This window comes from Fukomys damarensis, unplaced genomic scaffold (assembly GCF_012274545.1).
Source record: "Fukomys damarensis isolate Sample0158 unplaced genomic scaffold, DMR_v1.0_HiC HiC_scaffold_14, whole genome shotgun sequence".
NCBI lineage: Eukaryota > Metazoa > Chordata > Mammalia > Rodentia > Bathyergidae > Fukomys > Fukomys damarensis.
Genome location: NW_022900926.1, coordinates 64,877,412 through 64,897,170, shown reverse-complemented (window position 1 = coordinate 64,897,170; position 19,759 = coordinate 64,877,412). Strand labels below are relative to the sequence as shown.

Genomic DNA, 19,759 nt, shown 5'->3' with positions numbered 1-19,759 from the left:
AGATCAGGTGGCCCCACCAATTTGGTCTCTGGTGAGGGCCTGCTGGCAGAAAGCAGCAAAACGGGAGTTATCAAAAGGGAAAGATCGAATCATGAACAGGAAGCCAGACAAATTAGGGCACAGCAAGTTTTATTCTTTTTAACACTTCTCTTAGGTGAACAGAATAGTCACAATTGAGAACTACATCGATTCCTTTGAGGACAGTGTCCTTAATCACCTCCCGAAGGTCCCCATCCCCTAAAGATTCCACCACCTTTTTCATTGCCATAGTGGGAAAGAAGTTTCCAAGTGTGAACCCTTGGGAGACCAAGCACATCCATATGATAGCAACATGCAAATCAATAACTGTGATAATCTACTTTAACAAAATGAAGGGTGAGTCCATGTGATCATCTCAATAAATGCAGAAAAAATAGATATTCAACATTGTTTCATGATTTTCCACAAAGAAGGGATAGAAGGAGTGTGTCTCAAGACTATAAAGGTTGTATAGAGACCAGCACTCAGCTAACACTATGTGCAGTGAAAAATTTAAAGCTTCCACTCTGAGATCAGGAGCAACATAAATTCCAGTACTGAAAGCCCTCTTCAGAGCAATTAGTCAAGGAAAGGAAACAAAAGACATCTAAACTGGCAAAGAGGAAGACAAACCAAATAGTCTCTGTTTGCAGAAGTCTCTCTCTCTCTCTCTCTCTCTCTCTCTCTCTCTCTCACACACACACACACACACACACACACACACACAGTGAAGTTGCAGGATACATAATTAATATACAGAAATCAGTAATATTTGTACATACTGACAATGAGCTGTCAGAAAAAAATCAGGAAAATGATTCCACTGATAATAGGCTTAAGAATAAAATCTATGTAGTGAAAAAAAAAAAGGATGAACCTAAAAAAGAAGAAAGTTCAGAATCTCCTTTAGGTGAGAATTCTGATGAAAGTTACAGTGAAGAGGAAAAGGAGATTCCAGACAGTGATGAAAATGGATCCTACAGTACCAGCTCTGATCCATCAGATGATAATAAAGCAGTAGCTATAATTAAGTCTACTGGAGAATTGTCAGTATCAGAAAAATACAAATCCATTCATCAGATCAGACCCAGTTGTACACTTCCAGTTTGCCATGACACAGAAGAATGCTATAGACTTGTGCTTAGCTATGTTCTAGAGGGTTTAAAATCTGTAGATAGCAGCATCAAAAAGGAAAGTGACCTTCCGGCAGCTGATCCCAACACCCCAATCCCCTTAAAACATGAAGACAAATTTACAAGGGGGCGGTCCCGAGGGGCTAGAGAAGCAGATGGCCTTGTTTTTGGACAAAATGGGCTCTCTTAAGAAGTGCAACTACTCGTCAATCTGGAATGATCCCTGGTTCTTGGCAACATAAAATGAATTTCAGTTTATTCTCATGTCAGCAAAGATCTGTTATGTTTTGTCTGATGCTGCCACTAGTCTTCAGAAGTATGGTAGAGCACTGCAAAACATTAAGCTAGCTTTGCACCAATATGCTTTCTGAAGTGCTGCTCTTTCTTTCTCAGTATTTGACACTCTGTGGTGATATTCAACTCATGCTGGCTGAGAATGCAAATAACAGGACAGCACACCTTGAAGAGTTTAATTACCAAACAAAAGAAGATCAGGAGATATTGCACAGTCTTCACAGAGAGTCCAGTTGTCAGGGATTTGCGTGGGCAACTGATTTGTCCACAGACCTGGAAAGTCAGCTTTCAGTTAGTTGTAATTGTTATGAGGCTGTGAATGAGATTTTGCAGTTTAGTGACTTAAAAAGCCAAAGTCCAAACCACTATGTATGAGTATTGAAGAGAATGGGTAATGTTAGAAATGAAATTGGTGTGTTTTATATGAACCAGGCTGCTGCATTACAAAGTGAAAGATTAGTGAGCAAATCTGTGCTGCAGAGCAACAGTTGTGGAAAAAAAGCTTTTCTTGTTTTGAAAAGGGAGTTCACATCTCTGAGTCCATTGATGACGCTACAAATACTGCCTTACTGTTGTGTAACATGGGAAGACTCATGCAAATCTGCGCTCAGGCCCACCATAGTGCAGAGGATGAATTCAAGAGTGAGTTTTCACCAGAAGAGGGCTTGTATTATAACAAGGCTGTTGATTAGTATTTGAAAGCTCTGAGGTCATTGGCAAAATGAGACATACACCCAACTGTTTGGGACTCTGTGAATTGGGCATTGTCCACTACTTACTTTACTGTGGCAACTCTACAACAAGATTATGCTCCAATATCCAGAAAGGCTCAGGAGCAGATTGAAAAAGAAGTCAGTGAGGCTATGATGAAGTCCTTAAAATACTGCGATGTTGATTTGGTGTCTGTTTAGTAGCCTCTTTGTCAATATCGAGCTGCAACCATCCACCACAGACTGGCTTCCATGTACCACAGTTGGCTGAGGAATCAGGTCGGTTATGAACATCTTAGGAAACAACACCAGGTGTTGGCAGATCTTCATTATAACAAAGCTGTAAAGCTTTTCCAGCTTCTCAAAGATGCTCCCTGTGAACTGCCAAGAGTACAGCTAGAAAGAGTTGCGTTTGCAGAATTTCAGATGACCAGTCAGAACAGCAATGTTGGAAAGTTAAAAACACTGTCTGGGGCTGTTGGTATCATGGTGAGAACTGAGCATGAGTTCCAGCTCATCCGGAAGGAGCTTTTGGAGGAATTTGACCAGCCTAAGGCTAGTGAAACCACTCCAGCTACTGATTCTTCTCCTAGTCTTAATCAAGAAGTGATCAAACACCTCAGTATATTTGAATCTCAACTCTTCATTCCTTCTCCTTCAGTCCATCAAACTGCTATCTTCAACTAAAAAGAAAAGAAGCAGTAACATTGACGAGGACATGGTCTTCAAAACCAACAAGCAGATTTACTCCCAGCTCTTGAGAGCAACAGCAAACAAAAGCGCCAGTCTTTTGAAAAGTATTCACATCATCATCCATCTGCTGCAACAGCTCGCCGGCGGAGGCAGCGAGGTGAGTGGTGGAGTAGTCCAGTGACCACGCATGGATCTGCGGCCGCCAGCGTGCTGTTGGTGCCTTCTGGACCCCGAGCTGCTTTGTCCTTTCGGTGCTGCATTGCATTAAATGTGAGGAAATATCCACTCCAACAAGAAGAACAGTGGAAACATGCAGATCTTCCTGCAGCAGATAAGTTATGGTGGGAACTTCATTAAAGTGCTAAAACCAGAGTCAACCCAAAAGCTTCCAGTACTTATTTCTTTGAGAAGAATGTGGTTCCTCACTAGACTTTCTGTGATGCAGTTATACTTTTAAATATTTTTAAAGTATGTTAAGCTGTGATTATTATGGATGAAGTGTTAGTTGGGTCAAGGGAATTTTTATCCAAATGATTTTATAAGTTCAAATGGGTTAAACTTTCTGTACACCTATAATGTTTTTTCTAAATTGTACAGAAAAGTGTACCCTTTTAAGATTCAATGCAAGATTTCCTAAAGACTAGTCGTCATGCAGTAGTCTGTATGTGATAAGTGTTCTAAAGGGATTCACTTTTCTTTGACTTTATATATAAACATTTGAGGATAGATACTACCCCTTTTTTTTTCATTTTTAACTTGAAACTGTGAATAAAGGTGAGAAACCTATTTTGAATTAAAACTTTAATTTATTAAAAACAGAACTATATACTGAGAACTCTATGATATTGATGAAAAATTGAGGAAGCCATAAATAAATGAAGGAAAGATTGTGTTTATATGGCAGGAGAATTAATATCACTAAAATGTTCATACAATCCAAAGTGATCTACAGATTCAATGCAAACCATATGAAAAAATCAAAAGATACTCCTTTAAAATTATAAGAGAAATTCTGAAATTTGTACAGTATCTCTGAAGACCCCAGAAAACCAAACTTGAGGAGAAAAAAAACTTAAACCTGTACGCATCATGTTACCTGATTTCAAATTTAGTATAAAGCTATAGAAATCAAAAGAGCATGAACACAGGCACATAAATCAACTGAATTGAATAGAGAACACAGAAAAAATAACCTATGTGTATTTTGCTAATCTTTGGCAAGGGTACAAGAATACACAGGGAGAAAGGGATAGTCTCTTCCATAAGTGGTATTAAGGATAACTTAATATTCATATACAAAAGATTAAAATTGAACCACCATCTCACAGCAGAATCAAACTAATTCACTCTGAATTAAGACTTACATAGAAGACTAGAGACTTTACAACTGCAGGATGAAATCAGGAAAAAGTCCAGATATTGGTCTGGGAAATGAGATTTTGAATATGACCCCAAAGCATAGGGAAAAAAAGCAAAAAGAAACAAATGGGGTTCTAGCAAACTAAAATTTTCTTCACAACAAAAGAAAAAGAAATCAAGAGTGAAAAGATATACTAGTAATGGGAGAAAGTATTCATAATCTGTGCATGGCAAAGGACTTCTTATCTAAAGTATTTAAGATATTCAAATAGTTCAATATCAGCAAAAGAAATCATTTAATTAAAATCATCCAAAGAACTGAACTGATACTTCTTAAAAGAAGGCATACAAATTATCAAGTGATACATTAAAAATTCCCTACATTGCTAATCATTAGCTACATGAAAATTAAAACAACAATAAAGTATCACTTCACACCTGTTAGAATAGTTATTATAAAAAGGCCAAAAGCTAAGTAAGGCTTTGGAAAAGGGAAAATCCTAGTGCATTATTGATGAAAATGTAAATTAGTACAGACATTTTGGCAGATGAATGCACAAAGAAAATGAATATGATGGAATATTATTGAGCCAATTTTGACATGGGTGGAGCTGGAGGACATTATGTTGAGTAAAATAAACAAGACACAGTAAGAGAAATATGGCATGATCTCACTTATATGTGGGATTTATGATAATCAAGTTCAAAACAAAGGCAAGTAAGATAGTATTTGCCATGGCTTGGGGAAGGTGTGTGGAAAGATAAGTCAGAACATCTGAAGTGTCAATTGAACAGAAGGAATATGGTCAGGGGATCTAATTTTATGCTTAAAATTCCCTCAGAGGATAGATCTTCACTAGAATTTATTCAGTGCCCCTCACACAAATGTAAAGGAGCCAGATATGCCAATGAGGGGGTGGGTTATGGTGATGATTTTACAATGTATATGTACATTGAGACATCACATTCCAGGCTTTAAGTGTATACCATTTTTATATGTTGATTATATGTTAAACAAATAATAAAAAATTTAAAAATTACAAAAATGAATAGAGAAAACGTGAACTACTATTGGAAAACTGAATCAAATTTTTGGCAAAAATGGGCAGGAACAGGGGAAAAAATGAGAACCAAGACCTGTCATGTAAAGGTACAAGATCCCAAAGATGAATGTAACTGTACTGTATATGTAAAATGTACCAGTAAACTCAAAGAGAGAAAAAAATTTATTATATATGATTAAGTATCAGTTGGTTTAAGGTCCTACTATGAAAATTAAACCACATGAAGAGGAAATACAAATTGATATTCATATAGTCATGTAGTAAGGTCAGCATGGCATATATAATAAGTGATATAATAAATACAGATCTGATTGCATAAATATGTAAACCTTCCAAAAATTTTAAATCTTGGAAGTTAAATAAATTTGAAAATAAGCAACTCATTTCATACACAATGCAATTGTTTAAAAAGGAATGTAAAAATTGAACTTAAAAGGCTTTTTAAAAATAATGACCTATTGGGCCAGGGTTTAGCTCAGAGACACTGTGCCTGCCTTGCAAATGCAAGTCCTGAGTTCAATCCCCAACATCAAAATAATAATAATAATAATAATAATCTATTGCTTACAGAAAACAGCATCACTATTTGTTTAGAGTATTGGAAAGTGAATTCTTTGATATACAAATAATGGAAGTATCAATTTTTTTTTTTTTTTTGGTACCAGGGATTGAACTCGGGTCCTTGCACGTCAAGGCAGGTGGCAGAACTACTAAGCTAAATCCCTGGCCCTGAAGTATCAACTTTTGAGATTAGTAACTAACTAAAGTTTATGACATAGCAATTTTAATTTGATGACTATATCCCACAAAATTGAATAATTACTGAAAGCATTCTAATATTCTTGAATTAGGTGATTGGTAAATAAATTGCTTGAAATGTGAAGTTTCAAAAGAACTATTTTTGACATGGAAAATTTCCCTCACATATTGATATTAAAAAAGTATATTAAAAATAAAAGTAATTACACTGCATATAGAGCAAACGTGTGAAACTATGTATGAATGTTTTTGCGAGCTTTAAGAAGAAAAAATTAAATTTTCTAGTCTAGACATTAAAATTATTAAGAACATAAGACCTGAAGAACCTTTGGTGTAAAACATTATAAAAGTGTGTGTTGTACAAATGAAGGTTATACCAGGTCATGGATTATAAAAATGGCAATTCTCTTTCAAGCTGTATTCTCAAAATTCTACCTGGTAATATTTAAGTGGGGTATGTGTACATGTGAACCAAAGAGCTGACTTACAAGGATATACAAAGGGCTATTAGCAAGACAAGAGAACTGTTTTTTCTGGGCACCAGAATTCACACTGCAGAGCTACAATGATGAATTCAGTGTGCAATCGGAGCATAGTTGACACACTTAAAAATCCACCCTCTCTCACATATACGTACTGGATAAATTAAACAATCGTAAAACAGAGTAATCAGGAAAGTGTGATCTCTTTAATAAATGAAACTGGAACAAGTGTGATAAGCTTTACCCTTATTTACTATCAATCATAAAATTAAATTCTCAGTGGATCATATACCTAAGAGTGAAAGAAAAACTAAGGAAAATTTAAAAGATACCCTAGGTTAAATTTTTTATGGTCCAGGAATAGTGGAAATGCAGTTTATACAAGACAGAAAACTGTTAACAGTGGGTAAAATATCAGATTATATTAAATTTAAGGACTTCTTTTCAACCATAAAGATTGGAGCCAGGAGTTGGGTCCCAGGGTTAGCAAAAATATTGATAATACCTACAAAGAATTAAGTATTTCATTTGTGTTCAGAATATAAAGAAATCAATAATGGGAAAAGAAGGCCAATTCGAAAAATGGTCAAAAAGCAATCTGGTACTCACAAAAGCTGAAAACATAGGTAGACAATGAATGCATGGGAAAGTGGACAACCATAACAACCATCAGTGAGAGGCAAACGAGCGTCATGGTTAGACACTGGTGGGCTGAGGAGGTGAGCTGCAGTAGACTATTTTATCGGAAGGCAAGAGTGAAGATGGAGGCCTCCCACAGTCTGTAGGGAGAGCAAATCACTGCATTTCTCAAAGAAAACTGAGTGGTATCTTCTGCTCTTTCCAAAAACATGAGCCTTGAGCTGTGACTGTTACTGGGCTTCTGGACATATGCCTCAGGGGACTCCAAGATGTGAAGGCCAGAGGTTTGCAGTAGCTGTGCCTGCAACCTCTAACAATAGGCATTTGTGGCCTCCTCAAGCATCCTATGCTATGTGGAAATCAAAATGAATAAAAATATGCTTGTGCAGTCATATAAATCCATCTCACCCATCAAATCATGATCTGATGAAACAAGACTTACAAGGGCACACTTACTAAAATTTTATTTGTATATAGGGCAAAAACAAAATCAAAAATAAAAGTTTGAGACCATCTGAGGCAACTTAGCAACTTACCCAGACCCTGTTTCAAAATAAAAAGGCTCAGGATGTAGGTCAGAGAAAAGGTCCCTCACACGTACACACTCACTCACTCACACACACACACACATTACATATAATGTTGAAATATATTTTAAAATATGTTGAATATTTTGTTATGTGATCATCTCCTTTTCTGATGTTTAGAAATTGCCTTGTGTAGGAAACCTGGAGAAAGCTTTAAATAAGTGGTTGAGTTTAAAATTTCAGCAGATCTTTCTTTTCCAAACTTAAATTCTTGGCACCCTCATGTCTGAGTATTAGTATTGAGGGTCCCTGACAGGAGGGGCTTTGCTGCTGGCTCAGGACTCCAGCAAGGAGCTGCCATGGCCTGGAATGGCTGCACCCCAACCTCAGTAAGTCTGGGCTCCAGGCAGGAATACAGAAAGGAAAGGAGTGCCAAAACTGTAAGTTGAAACCTTGGAACATCTGTGTAAGACCACAAAGCATGTGTAATTCTAAATGGTTTCTCCTGATATATTGAGTTTGAACACAAAATTATATGCATTTAGCTAAAAACACGAAGGCAGCATTGGGCTGCTCCCTTGGTCAGCTACCACTTCCTGGGTGTGAGGCTCCTCCTGCTCCCTTAGGCTCTACTGCATTTTCGTGCCCTAAATTGAGCTAGGGTAGCCCTTGCAAGAGGTTATTGTTGCTTTTGTAGTTTCCACCACAGTCACACCAGAAGGAAATGATGGGAAGCTGACTCAGCTCTGATGTCAGGGAAGACTGCACCCAACATACCTTAAGAAATATGCTAATGCATCTGTTCTCTCCAGTAGGGGTAATAGAGCACTTCCTTCCCAAATCCTCTGAGGTTCACCATCTTGGTTTCTCCCTGAGCAGTAAGAGGGAAAGCGGCGGAAGGGAAGACGACCCCACATGTTCAAGTTTGTGAGCGACCTGCTCCAGTGCCTGCTCCGTGACCCGTGTGGCCAGGGCTGGGGATGTCCCTCCCCCATAACCCCTGTCTCATTAGGGTAACTTTGTCTCTAGGCTGTGTTCACTCTATCAAATCTGTGTTCTGATATCAACTCAACCAACCACACTTTTTCCTGGATCCTTCCTGCTACTACAGAGAATACTTTTAAAATTCTCTCCTATGGGCTTCATAAGACCATGCACTTCACAGGGAAGAAGAGAGAAAGAATAGCCCAGAAAACATTTTCACTCATCAAGTATGTCTCTTCTTGAAAAATCACATCTTTTCCTTCAGCTTCCCATCATTTCCTTCTGGTGTGACTGTCGTGGAAACCACCAAGTCTTCCTCCACGACTTGCTTCAGTGACATGTACTTCGTCTGCACAACTTCTGGTGACATATTTTCCCTGACCTTGTGTGGACAAGAAGGCTGGCCCTCCATGGACGGGGCCTTCCCCTCTGTGATAGCAAACGGTCCTGCCTCAGCCCCCACTTCCGGTGACTCGGATGCTCCCGATCAGAGTTGCAGCTGCCTCTGTCTGCCCATGGCCCTGAGATGGCCCCAGTACTCAGTCATACATATGCGCTTTATCTGCAACATTGCTGAACATTTGATTGGCATTTTTAAGTTTTTTTTTTTTGATTGTATGAATTGCAATTGTGGAATATGGTGCTTCACTACCTTTGTAGAGAGCTAAGTAGTTATTACAGCAGGCCAATTAGACTCCATGGCCTCACATATTTATTTCACTGTATGTGGTAAGCGTACATCAACTCTATTCTTAGCAAACACTCCCTAGACAGTTGGACACTACTGGCTGGGCCTTGTGCTATGCATCCGATCTCTCACCTGTCCAGACTTGTCTGTCCTCCAGAGCTGAGCCTGGGACACACCCTCTGACTAGTCTCCTGCTGCCTGGCCCCTTGCCGTGGTCAGCACAACTCTACGGCAGGGTCGGTGTGTTCAACCTTCTTCTGGATGATGCTCTTTAAATAGATAAAGTAAAGGCAGTGCTGCACCTACCCATGCTGTGCTGTGAGCTTCTTGCTGTCTGACCAGCACGTTGTCCTCAAGAACTCTGTGGCCCTTCCACATCTGGTCATCCCCACTCCGTTGCTAAAGGCAGGCTACTATGTCTGTAGCCCACACCCACTGCTGGTCACTGAGAATCTTCTGACCCAGACTATGGCTGTTTCCACTCACCAGCTCCAATGCTCAGCAAGGTTTTTGGCTCACAGCAGCCTGGTCCTCTCTGGAATTGGACTGAGTTAGAAAGAATGTTTGTCACCATCCACCAGAGACCCACAGGATAGGTGCAAGGAGCTGGCCAATGCTGCAGTTGGGAAGTTTGAAGGGCTGGGCAGGGCATGCAGCTGCCTGTGTCCTGTGTAGGACCCCTCCCTCCCCAGGAAAGTGATCTCCACCAGTGCCCTGGGACATCCAGGTTAGGCCCCCACAGGCCTCCTCACAGAAGGCCAGCTGACCATGGCCTTAGTCACATGTGGGCTACTACTTTCCTAGCCTTAGTGATATTGGAGAGGAATTCAGGTCCAGGTTTTGGTCCTCGATGCTTTTGTGCTGACATTCAAGATCCTGTCCTTACAGAAAGCATCTGGGTAAACATATCCTCACGTGAACCAAGAGGCAGATGAATGGAAATGGATAATGCATTTAATTCCATGCAGGAAATTGTAGTTTAGCACTCAACTTCTATGGTCCAAGTATTATTCACTTCTCCACACAAAGAAAGTCAAGCTTAATAAAATGCAGGTTACAAAAATAAAGTTCTTTCTTCTAGTTTTATTATAAGGTGCTATTTAGAAATGCTTCTATTACCTACAAATGTTTGTTTTTATTATGTAAGGTGATGTGAGACAGTACAGTTGAAGAAAGGTAAACTTAAGAAAATTAATTGAATCATAACTAATGTGAACAACAAAATTACCTTTGCATGTCCAAAGTAATACCGACATTTTGGGCACCGTTCTGTAAAAGTCATGTGCTCTAGACCAACTTGCCTACCTAGTAGAAGCTAAGGTGAAGCTGCAGTGCTACCCTTCACTTTGAAGGTGCCCCAGAGATGCAAATGAAAAAACAGTGAAGGGAAGCAAGGAGCACAGAGATATAGCCTGTTATTCAGACCGCTGAATGTGTCAATGCCAAGCCACCAAAAACAAACAAAAGTGCAAGCACTTGATACATGGATGTCATTCCACATGGTCAGATGGAAAACGCCCCCTTCTGGGTACTTTACTGTGAGAGGTCTCATTCACTGCAGGGTCCACCCCAGGGTGGACATGGGAGGTTGTCAACAAACATCCGGATACAATGTGCTGGATAGAGAGAATATATGAGCCAATGTTCTGAGATAGGACCTGTGTCCAGCCCAATAAACAAAGATCCCTTTAAGTTTAGTTCAAACAGTTCTGTATGAAACTGTCAGACACTGTGCAGTTTCTCTGCAGTGTAGTTAAGTGGCTGATAGCTGTGTCCAGGTGTCCCACAGATGTGCCCACTGCCTTTACCTATAGGCTGGGTCCCCAGGCCAAACCAGCTACCATCGGGCTTAGTCTTAGGGTGGGGCAGAAATGACACCAGCTGTCTCCTAGGTGGCCCTTCTTTTATGGGAGCTTCTGGACTTCCCATTCATTTTCTTGGTGCCTTCCTTTTCTCTTCATGAAAATTTTCTGGACCAGGTCTGTGAAAACAAGCTCCTGATGTCCTGTTGCATTCCTGAGTCAAGAGACCTTGGCATTTCCCATCTTGCTGATGGATATGATTCCACAGAAAGACTTCAGTCCCATGTACCATTGCAATGGTTCTATGTGTACTACATAGTCAGGAATTTGATATGAAATATTAGGTCCAAGCTCCTACCTTAAGTGGAAGCTGTCTAAATATTTGAAAAGCAAATCAGTATTGTAGACTCAGGAACTCTCTCCACTGTTTGTAACAGTATCTTTCTCATCCGTAAGTTGAAGCATTTTAATCACAACCTCACAAGTGACTTCAACTCTTAATGCCCCAGTTCCCTCTATTTTCATAGTAATGCATATATAGCAAGGTAAAGCAAATACTCTTCTAATTCTTTTGATAATTCCACTGTGTGTATTGCATCTTGTATCACATGTTATTAACTTTCCTAAAACATGTTATTAACTTTCCTAAAATTACACTGGGCTTCAGGGGCCCTTCCATAAGAAGCAGCTCAGCAATGGAAAAGAGGAGACTCCCTGGCACAGCTGCCCTGTGAATGCAGAGCCTGGCACAGCCATTGGCAGAGGCAGCCCTAGTGTGGCTGACAAACTGACCTCGTACGGACACAAATAAACCAGGAGGATGCATGCACTGCACAGCACCTATCCCAGAATCCTCCCAGGCCCTGGAATAGCCACCCGCTGTCCCACATCCAGATGCATGCTTTCCTACCCTAGCACCAGGCTTCCTCTCTTTTCAGTCTCAGCAGTGCCTCTGCTTGCTCAAGCCCGAGGTGACTGTCTTGCAGTGTGCGCTGTCCCTAAAAGGAACTCTGAAGTGCTGCTGCCCCAGATGCCTGTGACCTGGTTATGTTGGATAACAGCTTGGGGTGTGTAAGTGTTCATTTGTTTCAGAGCTTTCTTGAGAAGGTGTTAGGTTGACAGTCCTTTTGCAAATGGTTTGGGCAACAAACTGGAATCAATTCAGATTCAAACACTGACCAGTTTGCCATTTACCAAGGAGGCAAATTTACACATTTTATTGTATTCAAAAGCTCTGAACTAAACTATGTGGAATGTTTTTTTTCCATGGGTTTGTTTATCTTAGTGTTTTGCTATAACCAGGGTTGTGAATTCTACTACTCTAAGAGTATGTATACTTAACAAATAAACAAGAATCACAGGAAATTTAGACAAGGCATTTTTAAAGGAAGAAATGTTTAGAGAATAATCACCCAAGATAAAATCAATAACTTTCTGGTGTATTTCTTTCCAAACTGTTTTATTTCTCCATGTTCACATCAAAGAGATTTATTTTCTGAATCTTTACTCTTTCACTTGGTGACATCAGCGCGGCCCCTCTTTTAAGGGGTTACTTTAAGAGCAAAGTAGCATTCATTTTATTTATTTATTTTTTGTTTTGTTTTCTTTTTTTTTGGTACCACGGATCGAACTTGGGTCCTAGGGCTTAAAAAGCAGGTGGCAAAACCACTGAGCTAAATCCCCGGCCCGTAGCATTCATTTTGAATTTGTACCTTCCCGTTTCTCATTCTTACCAAGCTGTGTCAGTTCGACGCAGCACTACAAGCACCCTTGAAACGTTGAGCCAGGGTCCATTGCAATGTGTGATAACTACCTTGGTACACTGGCTGGACGGCAGGGACAAGGGTATTTTGCCCACCAGCACAGCAAGGTTTCTGCTGGTAAGGAGGCAGGATGTCTTAATTTTTGGAGGTTATTTTTATGATTTGGAAAAATGGCATTACTGAAGCACTGAAACAGAGGTTGTATTAACTTGTTGGGTATATGTGCATGTATTTACTTGACCCTGTATAAATGTGCATAAGCCCTTGCTTATCTTTATCATCACGGGGTAGAAGTATCAAAGGTCACATTTGCTGCAGCATTTTGTTTCTTTCTAATTTGCGATTCATCCAGAGAAAGCTAATGTGTGCTCAGGAGCTGCCTTCTGTACTGCTTCTTTCTCTACAACCACTGCAACATCGCAAACTCATCTGACACTGCTTTTCACTTGCATTTTAATCACAATTTTTCCTGTATTGCTATAAAAGTCCAAATTAACATGAGCCCATGTTTTGACAAAAGCTACACCCAAAACTGTCCAAATTGGAAATAAAATTGACTTGATTTCTACTGAGTTAGTTTTCATCAAGTGCTTACAGTTTGTGAAAAGGTAAAATTGCTACAAAAAAGAGAAGACAATGTTGCTTTGTTATATTTTTATTAAGTCTGCTTCTTATTGTTCATGGAAAAAGAAATTCTCCACTGAAGGTTGAGAGACTAGACATGCCTGTGGTACTTATAAAAGCCCGCCTGAAGTTTCCAGAAATCCAGTTGGTGTGGGCACAGAGTCAACAGCATTATCCGATAGGGTCTGAGTATTCTTGCTCATTCAATCTGCAGTCTCAGTTGACCCTGAGGCAGGAGTGAGACTGGGGAAAATGAGATGCTCTCAATATCAGGCCGGATGTGGTCCAGATCCCTTGGTGAGCAGTCAGCAGTGTGAGCAGGATGGTTTCTCTGTGTGCACATTCCTCATGCTCACGGAAGCAAGAGCAGCCTGCAGCCGCCTGCTGGCCTGCATCCTGGCTGCTCCTCCCTGGCGCTGGGCGTGAAGACCTGGCCAGAAGCAGGTTTGACTTGGCCACTTTTCTGCTCAGAACAGCACTTTGCTTTCTCGGGGTCTGGCTTCCCAGTCTTCACCAAACAAGTTCATTGCCTCAGTGATGCCTCTTTCTACTTCCTGACCGTAAGTGACACTCAGTCCCTGACTGCTTTCACCTGCCCCTCTCTCTGCTGTGTGCGTAGAAGCTGGGGTGAAGGCTGACTGTTCCTGGGCAAGGGCCCTGAGAGATGCTGGTGTGCCGAGGGGTCTCTGTGAGTCCTCCTGTCTGAAACAAACCTACACCTGGGAAAGTGCGCACAGTCCAGCCACCGTCTATGTCTTTGTCATCCTGTGTGTCCTTATAACTACAGACAAGAGGTCATCCATAAAGGAAAAGCTGCACTCATCACACAAAAGAAGCAGAGAGACACAGTGATAGGAATATTGTGGGGATAGCCTCAGAAGGGGGGAATCTCCCTGTGACAGCCACCATTAATGTCCACTCCAGCAGAGGACAGAACAGACTTGTCTCTGCCAGCAGCACTGTCTGAACAGTGTGTCATCTGGTTCCTCTCAGCTGTCCCTCCCTATGACGTGGGGGCATCTGTGCTCTGCACAGCCTTGGGAAGGACACATCCCTAAGGCTGACACTGACATGAGGAGGGGACATATCCCATGTACTTTGAGTGCCCCCTTTTCAGGGACAGCCTCTGGGGCAGTGCACCCCACATATGGGCCTTGGGATGAGGTCTGAGGAAGCCCAACCAAATCCTTGGGAACAGCTGTGTAGTGTCAGAAGACAGACTCCATGGCAGCCTGTTAAATGTGGGCCTGCTTAGTCGCTGTGGCTTCCTGAGGACCACCGACCTTACTTGCTGGCTGCCTTGTATTGTGTGGCTCAGACTTGTCTACACCACTGCAGAGGTCTTGTGAGACTGGAACTTGAGTTGGCACCCCATGGCTCTCTAGGGCACACTTCACCTGAGGTCCACTGCTTACCTCCTCCCTCCTAGGGAATGAATGCTCTGGCTTTGGAGCAGTGGGCTTCTTTCTTTTAACTAATGCAATCTGTGTTTTTTTTTTTCTGCTGATGGATGAAAGCATCTTCCCTTCTCTCCTGGCTTCTCCTTCTCCCTCAGAAGTACCAAACCCCACTAGAGACTCCAGGGCTCAATGGTGAGCCAAGATACATTTTGAATGGGAGCCTGGGAGGAGTGGGCAAGAGGCAAGGCCCTGCCCCTCCAGGCACAGGAGCTCTTCTAGGTGACTAAGCCCACCAGGGCCCCAGGCTCTACCAGCCTAGAGAAGCACCTGTGAGAATGAACAGGAATCTCACAGAGACAGTTTCTGAGCACAGTCATGCAGGAACTTCAGTCCATGAAGTGCAGGAAGCAACAGGACATAGGGGAGGGTGAAGTAAATTGGCTTGCACTGTGGAGCAAGAGGGTTTGAAGAAACACAGACCAGGCTCAAACCAAAGCCACTGACTCAGTCTGCAGACACCAGGAGACCCCACCCTTCTGGCCCATGGAAGTCTTGGCCTTGCACACCCGATAGGGAAAATGCACTTAGACCCCTGCCTGGGCCTGCCTCTGTGCTCAGCTCAGACCTGCGTACACCAGGGGCCCCTTGCTCTGCTTTTCTAGCAGTCCCAGGCCATCGAGATTCCTCTGGCAGATGCAGTGATGGCCTTTGCAGTCCGGTGAATGTTTTAGGATTGGTATTTTTTTCCCTCCTGCTTTCCGGGCAAAATTTTCCTCACTTGAAAGCTATAATTATGTCAAGACCCTCAATAAATTATACTCATTTAATTTATGGTAGCAGTTGAGAGCTTGAGATGTATGACAGCTAGTCCAACACCAAGGTGTAACATTTCATCTGCACTTTTTTCCAAGGAAATAATGGTATTTGAAGAAGCTTCATAAGTTAATGAGTAGAACACTGGTGTTAACTTCCGGTGGACTGCAGCTTTGTTGGACAATCTTTTTCTTTTTTTCATTGAGTTTATTGGTACTTTTTAAGTACACAGTACAGTTACATTTATCAGTGGGATCTTGTGCCTTTACATGATAAGTCTTGGTTCTCATTTTTTTCCCATACACCTGCCCTCCCTTCACCCCCTCCACCCTCCCCTATTAACAAATTGTTTCCATTTTTTCATTTTGTCATGTTTTTTTTTTCTTTTCCCTTATTTCCTCTCCCCTACCCTTCCCACTTCCCCTACACCTTTAGCCCTTTTCTTCCAATTTCACATTGTCAGTTACACAATTTGGATCTTATTTACACTTTTAGTTTTTCACACCAGAGAAACTATTCAGTATTTACACATTTGCAATTTATTTATTTCACTTGAGTATGACCTCAATATGCATCCATTTTCCTATGAATGAATCTAGTTTCTCATTCTTTATGGCTGAGTAGTACTATAGTTTATAGAAAGACCACATCTTCTTTATCCAGTCTCCAACTGATGGGCAATTGGGCTGTTTCCAAGTTTTATTTATTTATTTATTTATTTATTTATTTTGTACTGAGGATCAAACTCAGGTCATTGTGTTTGCAAGACAGGCAGCAGAACCATTGAGATAAATCCCCAGCACCAAGTTTTAGCTATTACAAACTGTGCCGCTATAAACATGGGTGCGCATATATCACAGTGGTATAATTCTTTTAAATCTTTTGGAAAGATAACCAGCAGAGGGATGGCTGGGTCAAATGGAACCTCTAGACCTAGCTTTTTGAGGTATCTCCATATTGATTTCCATAGTGATTGCACCCGTCTGCACTCCCACCAACAATGGAGAAGGGTTCTTTTCTCCCCACAACCCCACCAACATTTGTCATTGGTTGATTTCTTGATAGCAACCATTCTTTCTGGAGTGAGGTGGAATCTCAGTGTTGATTTCCTCTGCATCTCTCCAATGACCAGTGATGTTAAACATTTTTTCATATGTTTATTTGCTGCTTTTACTTCTTTGTTTGAGAAATGTCTGTTTACTTCAGGTGCCTATTTTTGAATTGGATATTTATATGTGTGGGGCCTGATTTTATTGAGTTCTTTATATATTCTAGATAATAGCACTTTACGGAGCAGCTGGAAAATTTTTTTCTCACATTGTAGGTTGTCTCTTAGCTTTGTTGGTGGTTTCTTTTGTAGTACAGAAGCTTTTTAATAAGATGAGATCCTAGTTGTTGATTCTTTCTGCTAGTTCCCATGCTACTGAGGATTTATTCATAAAGTCTTTTCCTATGCCAGTGTCTTCAAGAGTTCTACCTGACTTATCTGCTAGCAAATTTAGTGACTCTTTTTAAATATTTAGATCTTTAATCCATTTGGATTTTAGTTTAGTGCATGGTGAAAGATAAGGGTCTAGTTTTAATCTTTGGCAGGTTCTCTTTTTTGGTTGGGTCTTTTCCTGGTTTTGGAATCAAAGTAACACTTGCTTCCAGGAATGAATTTGGAAGTTTTGCTTCCCTTTCAATTTCATTGAAAATTTAAAGAGTAGTCGCAGTAGTTCTTCTCTAAATGTCTTTTAGAATTAAGCAGTGGAACCATCAGGGCTCATGGGGTTTTCTTCATCGGTAAACTTTTAATTACATTTTAAATTTCACTGATTATAATTGGGGTGTTTAAAATTTTTTATCTTCTTTGTTCAACTTTGGTAATTCATAAGTATCAAGAAATCTGTCCATTTCTTCTGTGTTTTCCATTTTATTAGAGTATAGTTTCTCAAAGTAGGTATTGATGATCCCCTGGATTTCTGTTGGATATGTGTGACTTCACCCTTTTCATTCCTAATTGCATGGATCAGAGCCTTTTCTTTCCTTTTTTTGATAAGGTTGGCTAAGGGTTTATCAATTTTATTTATTCTTTTGAAAAACCAATTCTTTGATTCATCGATATTTTTTGTATCGGTCTCTTAGTCTCCATTGCATTGATTTCTGCTCTGATCTTTATAATTTACTCCCTTATATGAGCTCTGGGTTTTTCCTGCTCTTCTTTTTCTAGGAGCCTAAGATTCATCTTTAGGTTGTTAATTTGAGCTTGCTCTATTTTCCTAGTGTGGGCATTCACTGCTATGAATTTTCCATGTAGAACTGCTTTCATCGTGTTATCAAAGTAACTGGCTCATGTGGTCAAGAAGATGAGCACTGAGACAGAAGAGGTATTAAAACCTATGTTGAACAAATAAAAATCTACATTAAAAATCATGAAGTGTCAGAAAATTTAAAAATTCAGCCACTGAAATGCAAATGTTAGGAAACAGAGTAAACAGCAGAGGAGCCAGGGCAGGGAGCTGCAGACAGAGGCCACAGAACAGCATAGGACTCTGTGGACACAGCCAGAGGCCTTGTGCAGGAGAACGAGGAATTACATAAAATGGAGAAAATCTACCAATGGCAAAGATTCAAGAGCTATCAGAAATCTGTGCAGGACAAATACAAATGAAAGCAGGCATAGAAATGTCACAGTAAGAAGCTAAGACAAGTATAACAGGAATGCAGCCAGAGGGTAGGGCAGGCCCAGAACACTCAGGAAAAACAGCCACACTGATGGCCTCCTTGGAACAGCAGACAGGTGGAGAAAATGTCTACTGACTCATCTGTGTGTTTTTGCCACCACAGGCAAAAATGAAATACAGTGGACCCCCGAGTTACAACCCGACTGGCCTGACATACGAACAACTTGGGTTTTGACAGAAGTGTTAGTTTGAACTTACCAGGAAGGTCTTGAGCTATGACCTGAATTCTGGCCACTTGTGCTTCCCAATGGGCTCAGATACAGGTTTAACCCTTACAGAGCTCTGGAAGGAATATGACACCATGTGTGGAGTTAATGGAGAAATCCTGGGCCAATGTCTCTCTGAGGACCCTGAGATCTGCCTGGAAAAAAAGTGTGGCCTAAAATTGTGCAGGAAACTGAGGGCCATTTGCCAACTTGAGTTACAACAAGCCCTCAGGAGTGAGCTGAGTTTCAAGTCAAGGGTCCTCTGAACCGTTCAGACAAGTTATTGTTGAATCACAACAGTGTACTAAAGGGTAATGAGTTATGCCCCAGCCACACATTCATATAGGTGACTGAAAAGAACAGTAAACTACATTTGCATCTGTGCATCTGACATGTGACACTGAGAAGCTCTCAGCTCTGTTTTCCTAAGTATGAGACCCTCCTGAGACTTAGGTGAATTGAAAATGCATGCCTCATTTTTGTCCCTTGAGATTTGCTCTCCAAACTTGGAATAGTGCTTTTCAAAAGTCTAACGCTAACTCGGTTCTTTTGAGACATTTCATTATTTTCCCGGGAGGCTCTTTGAAAGATGGTTATGGGTCAGTTTTCCTTATTTTGTAGGCCACCTCCGCATGTAAAGTCATATGTAATATGCAATTTGCCTTATACTCTTCTTCCCAGGATCCATGTGTCCCTCCTTCCTGGACCCTCTCCTGTGTTTCTGACTTGGCACCTGACAATTTCCCAGCATCACCAAGATCCTGGTTTCTTTCTCAGTCTTATCTCCTCTCCTGGGAGATAATTCTACTGATTCATGCCTCATTTTGAGGAGATGTCTCTTCCAAAATGTTTTTATGCCAAATCATTTCCTACTTCACACCTTCCTGGGACTCCTTTACGTCTGCTTGAGTTTTCAAAGCTGGGATTCAACTTTGCACTTACATTTGAAAATTCTTCAATTATGTTCAGTTCTTAATAGCAGCCATATCTGGTCATTTGTGGGAATGAAAGTCTGCTGGGGAATTCTGGTACTCACTTTCTGGTTTCAGTTTGCAAAGCTTTCTTTTCATGTCAA

The 19,759-nt window shown here is 40.9% G+C and overlaps 1 pseudogene; it reads left to right on the top strand.

The window, feature by feature from the left end:
• The first annotated feature begins 368 nt into the window (after positions 1-368).
• LOC104865437 lies at positions 369-3,029 on the top strand (annotated as a pseudogene).
• The last annotated feature ends 16,730 nt before the right edge of the window (positions 3,030-19,759 follow it).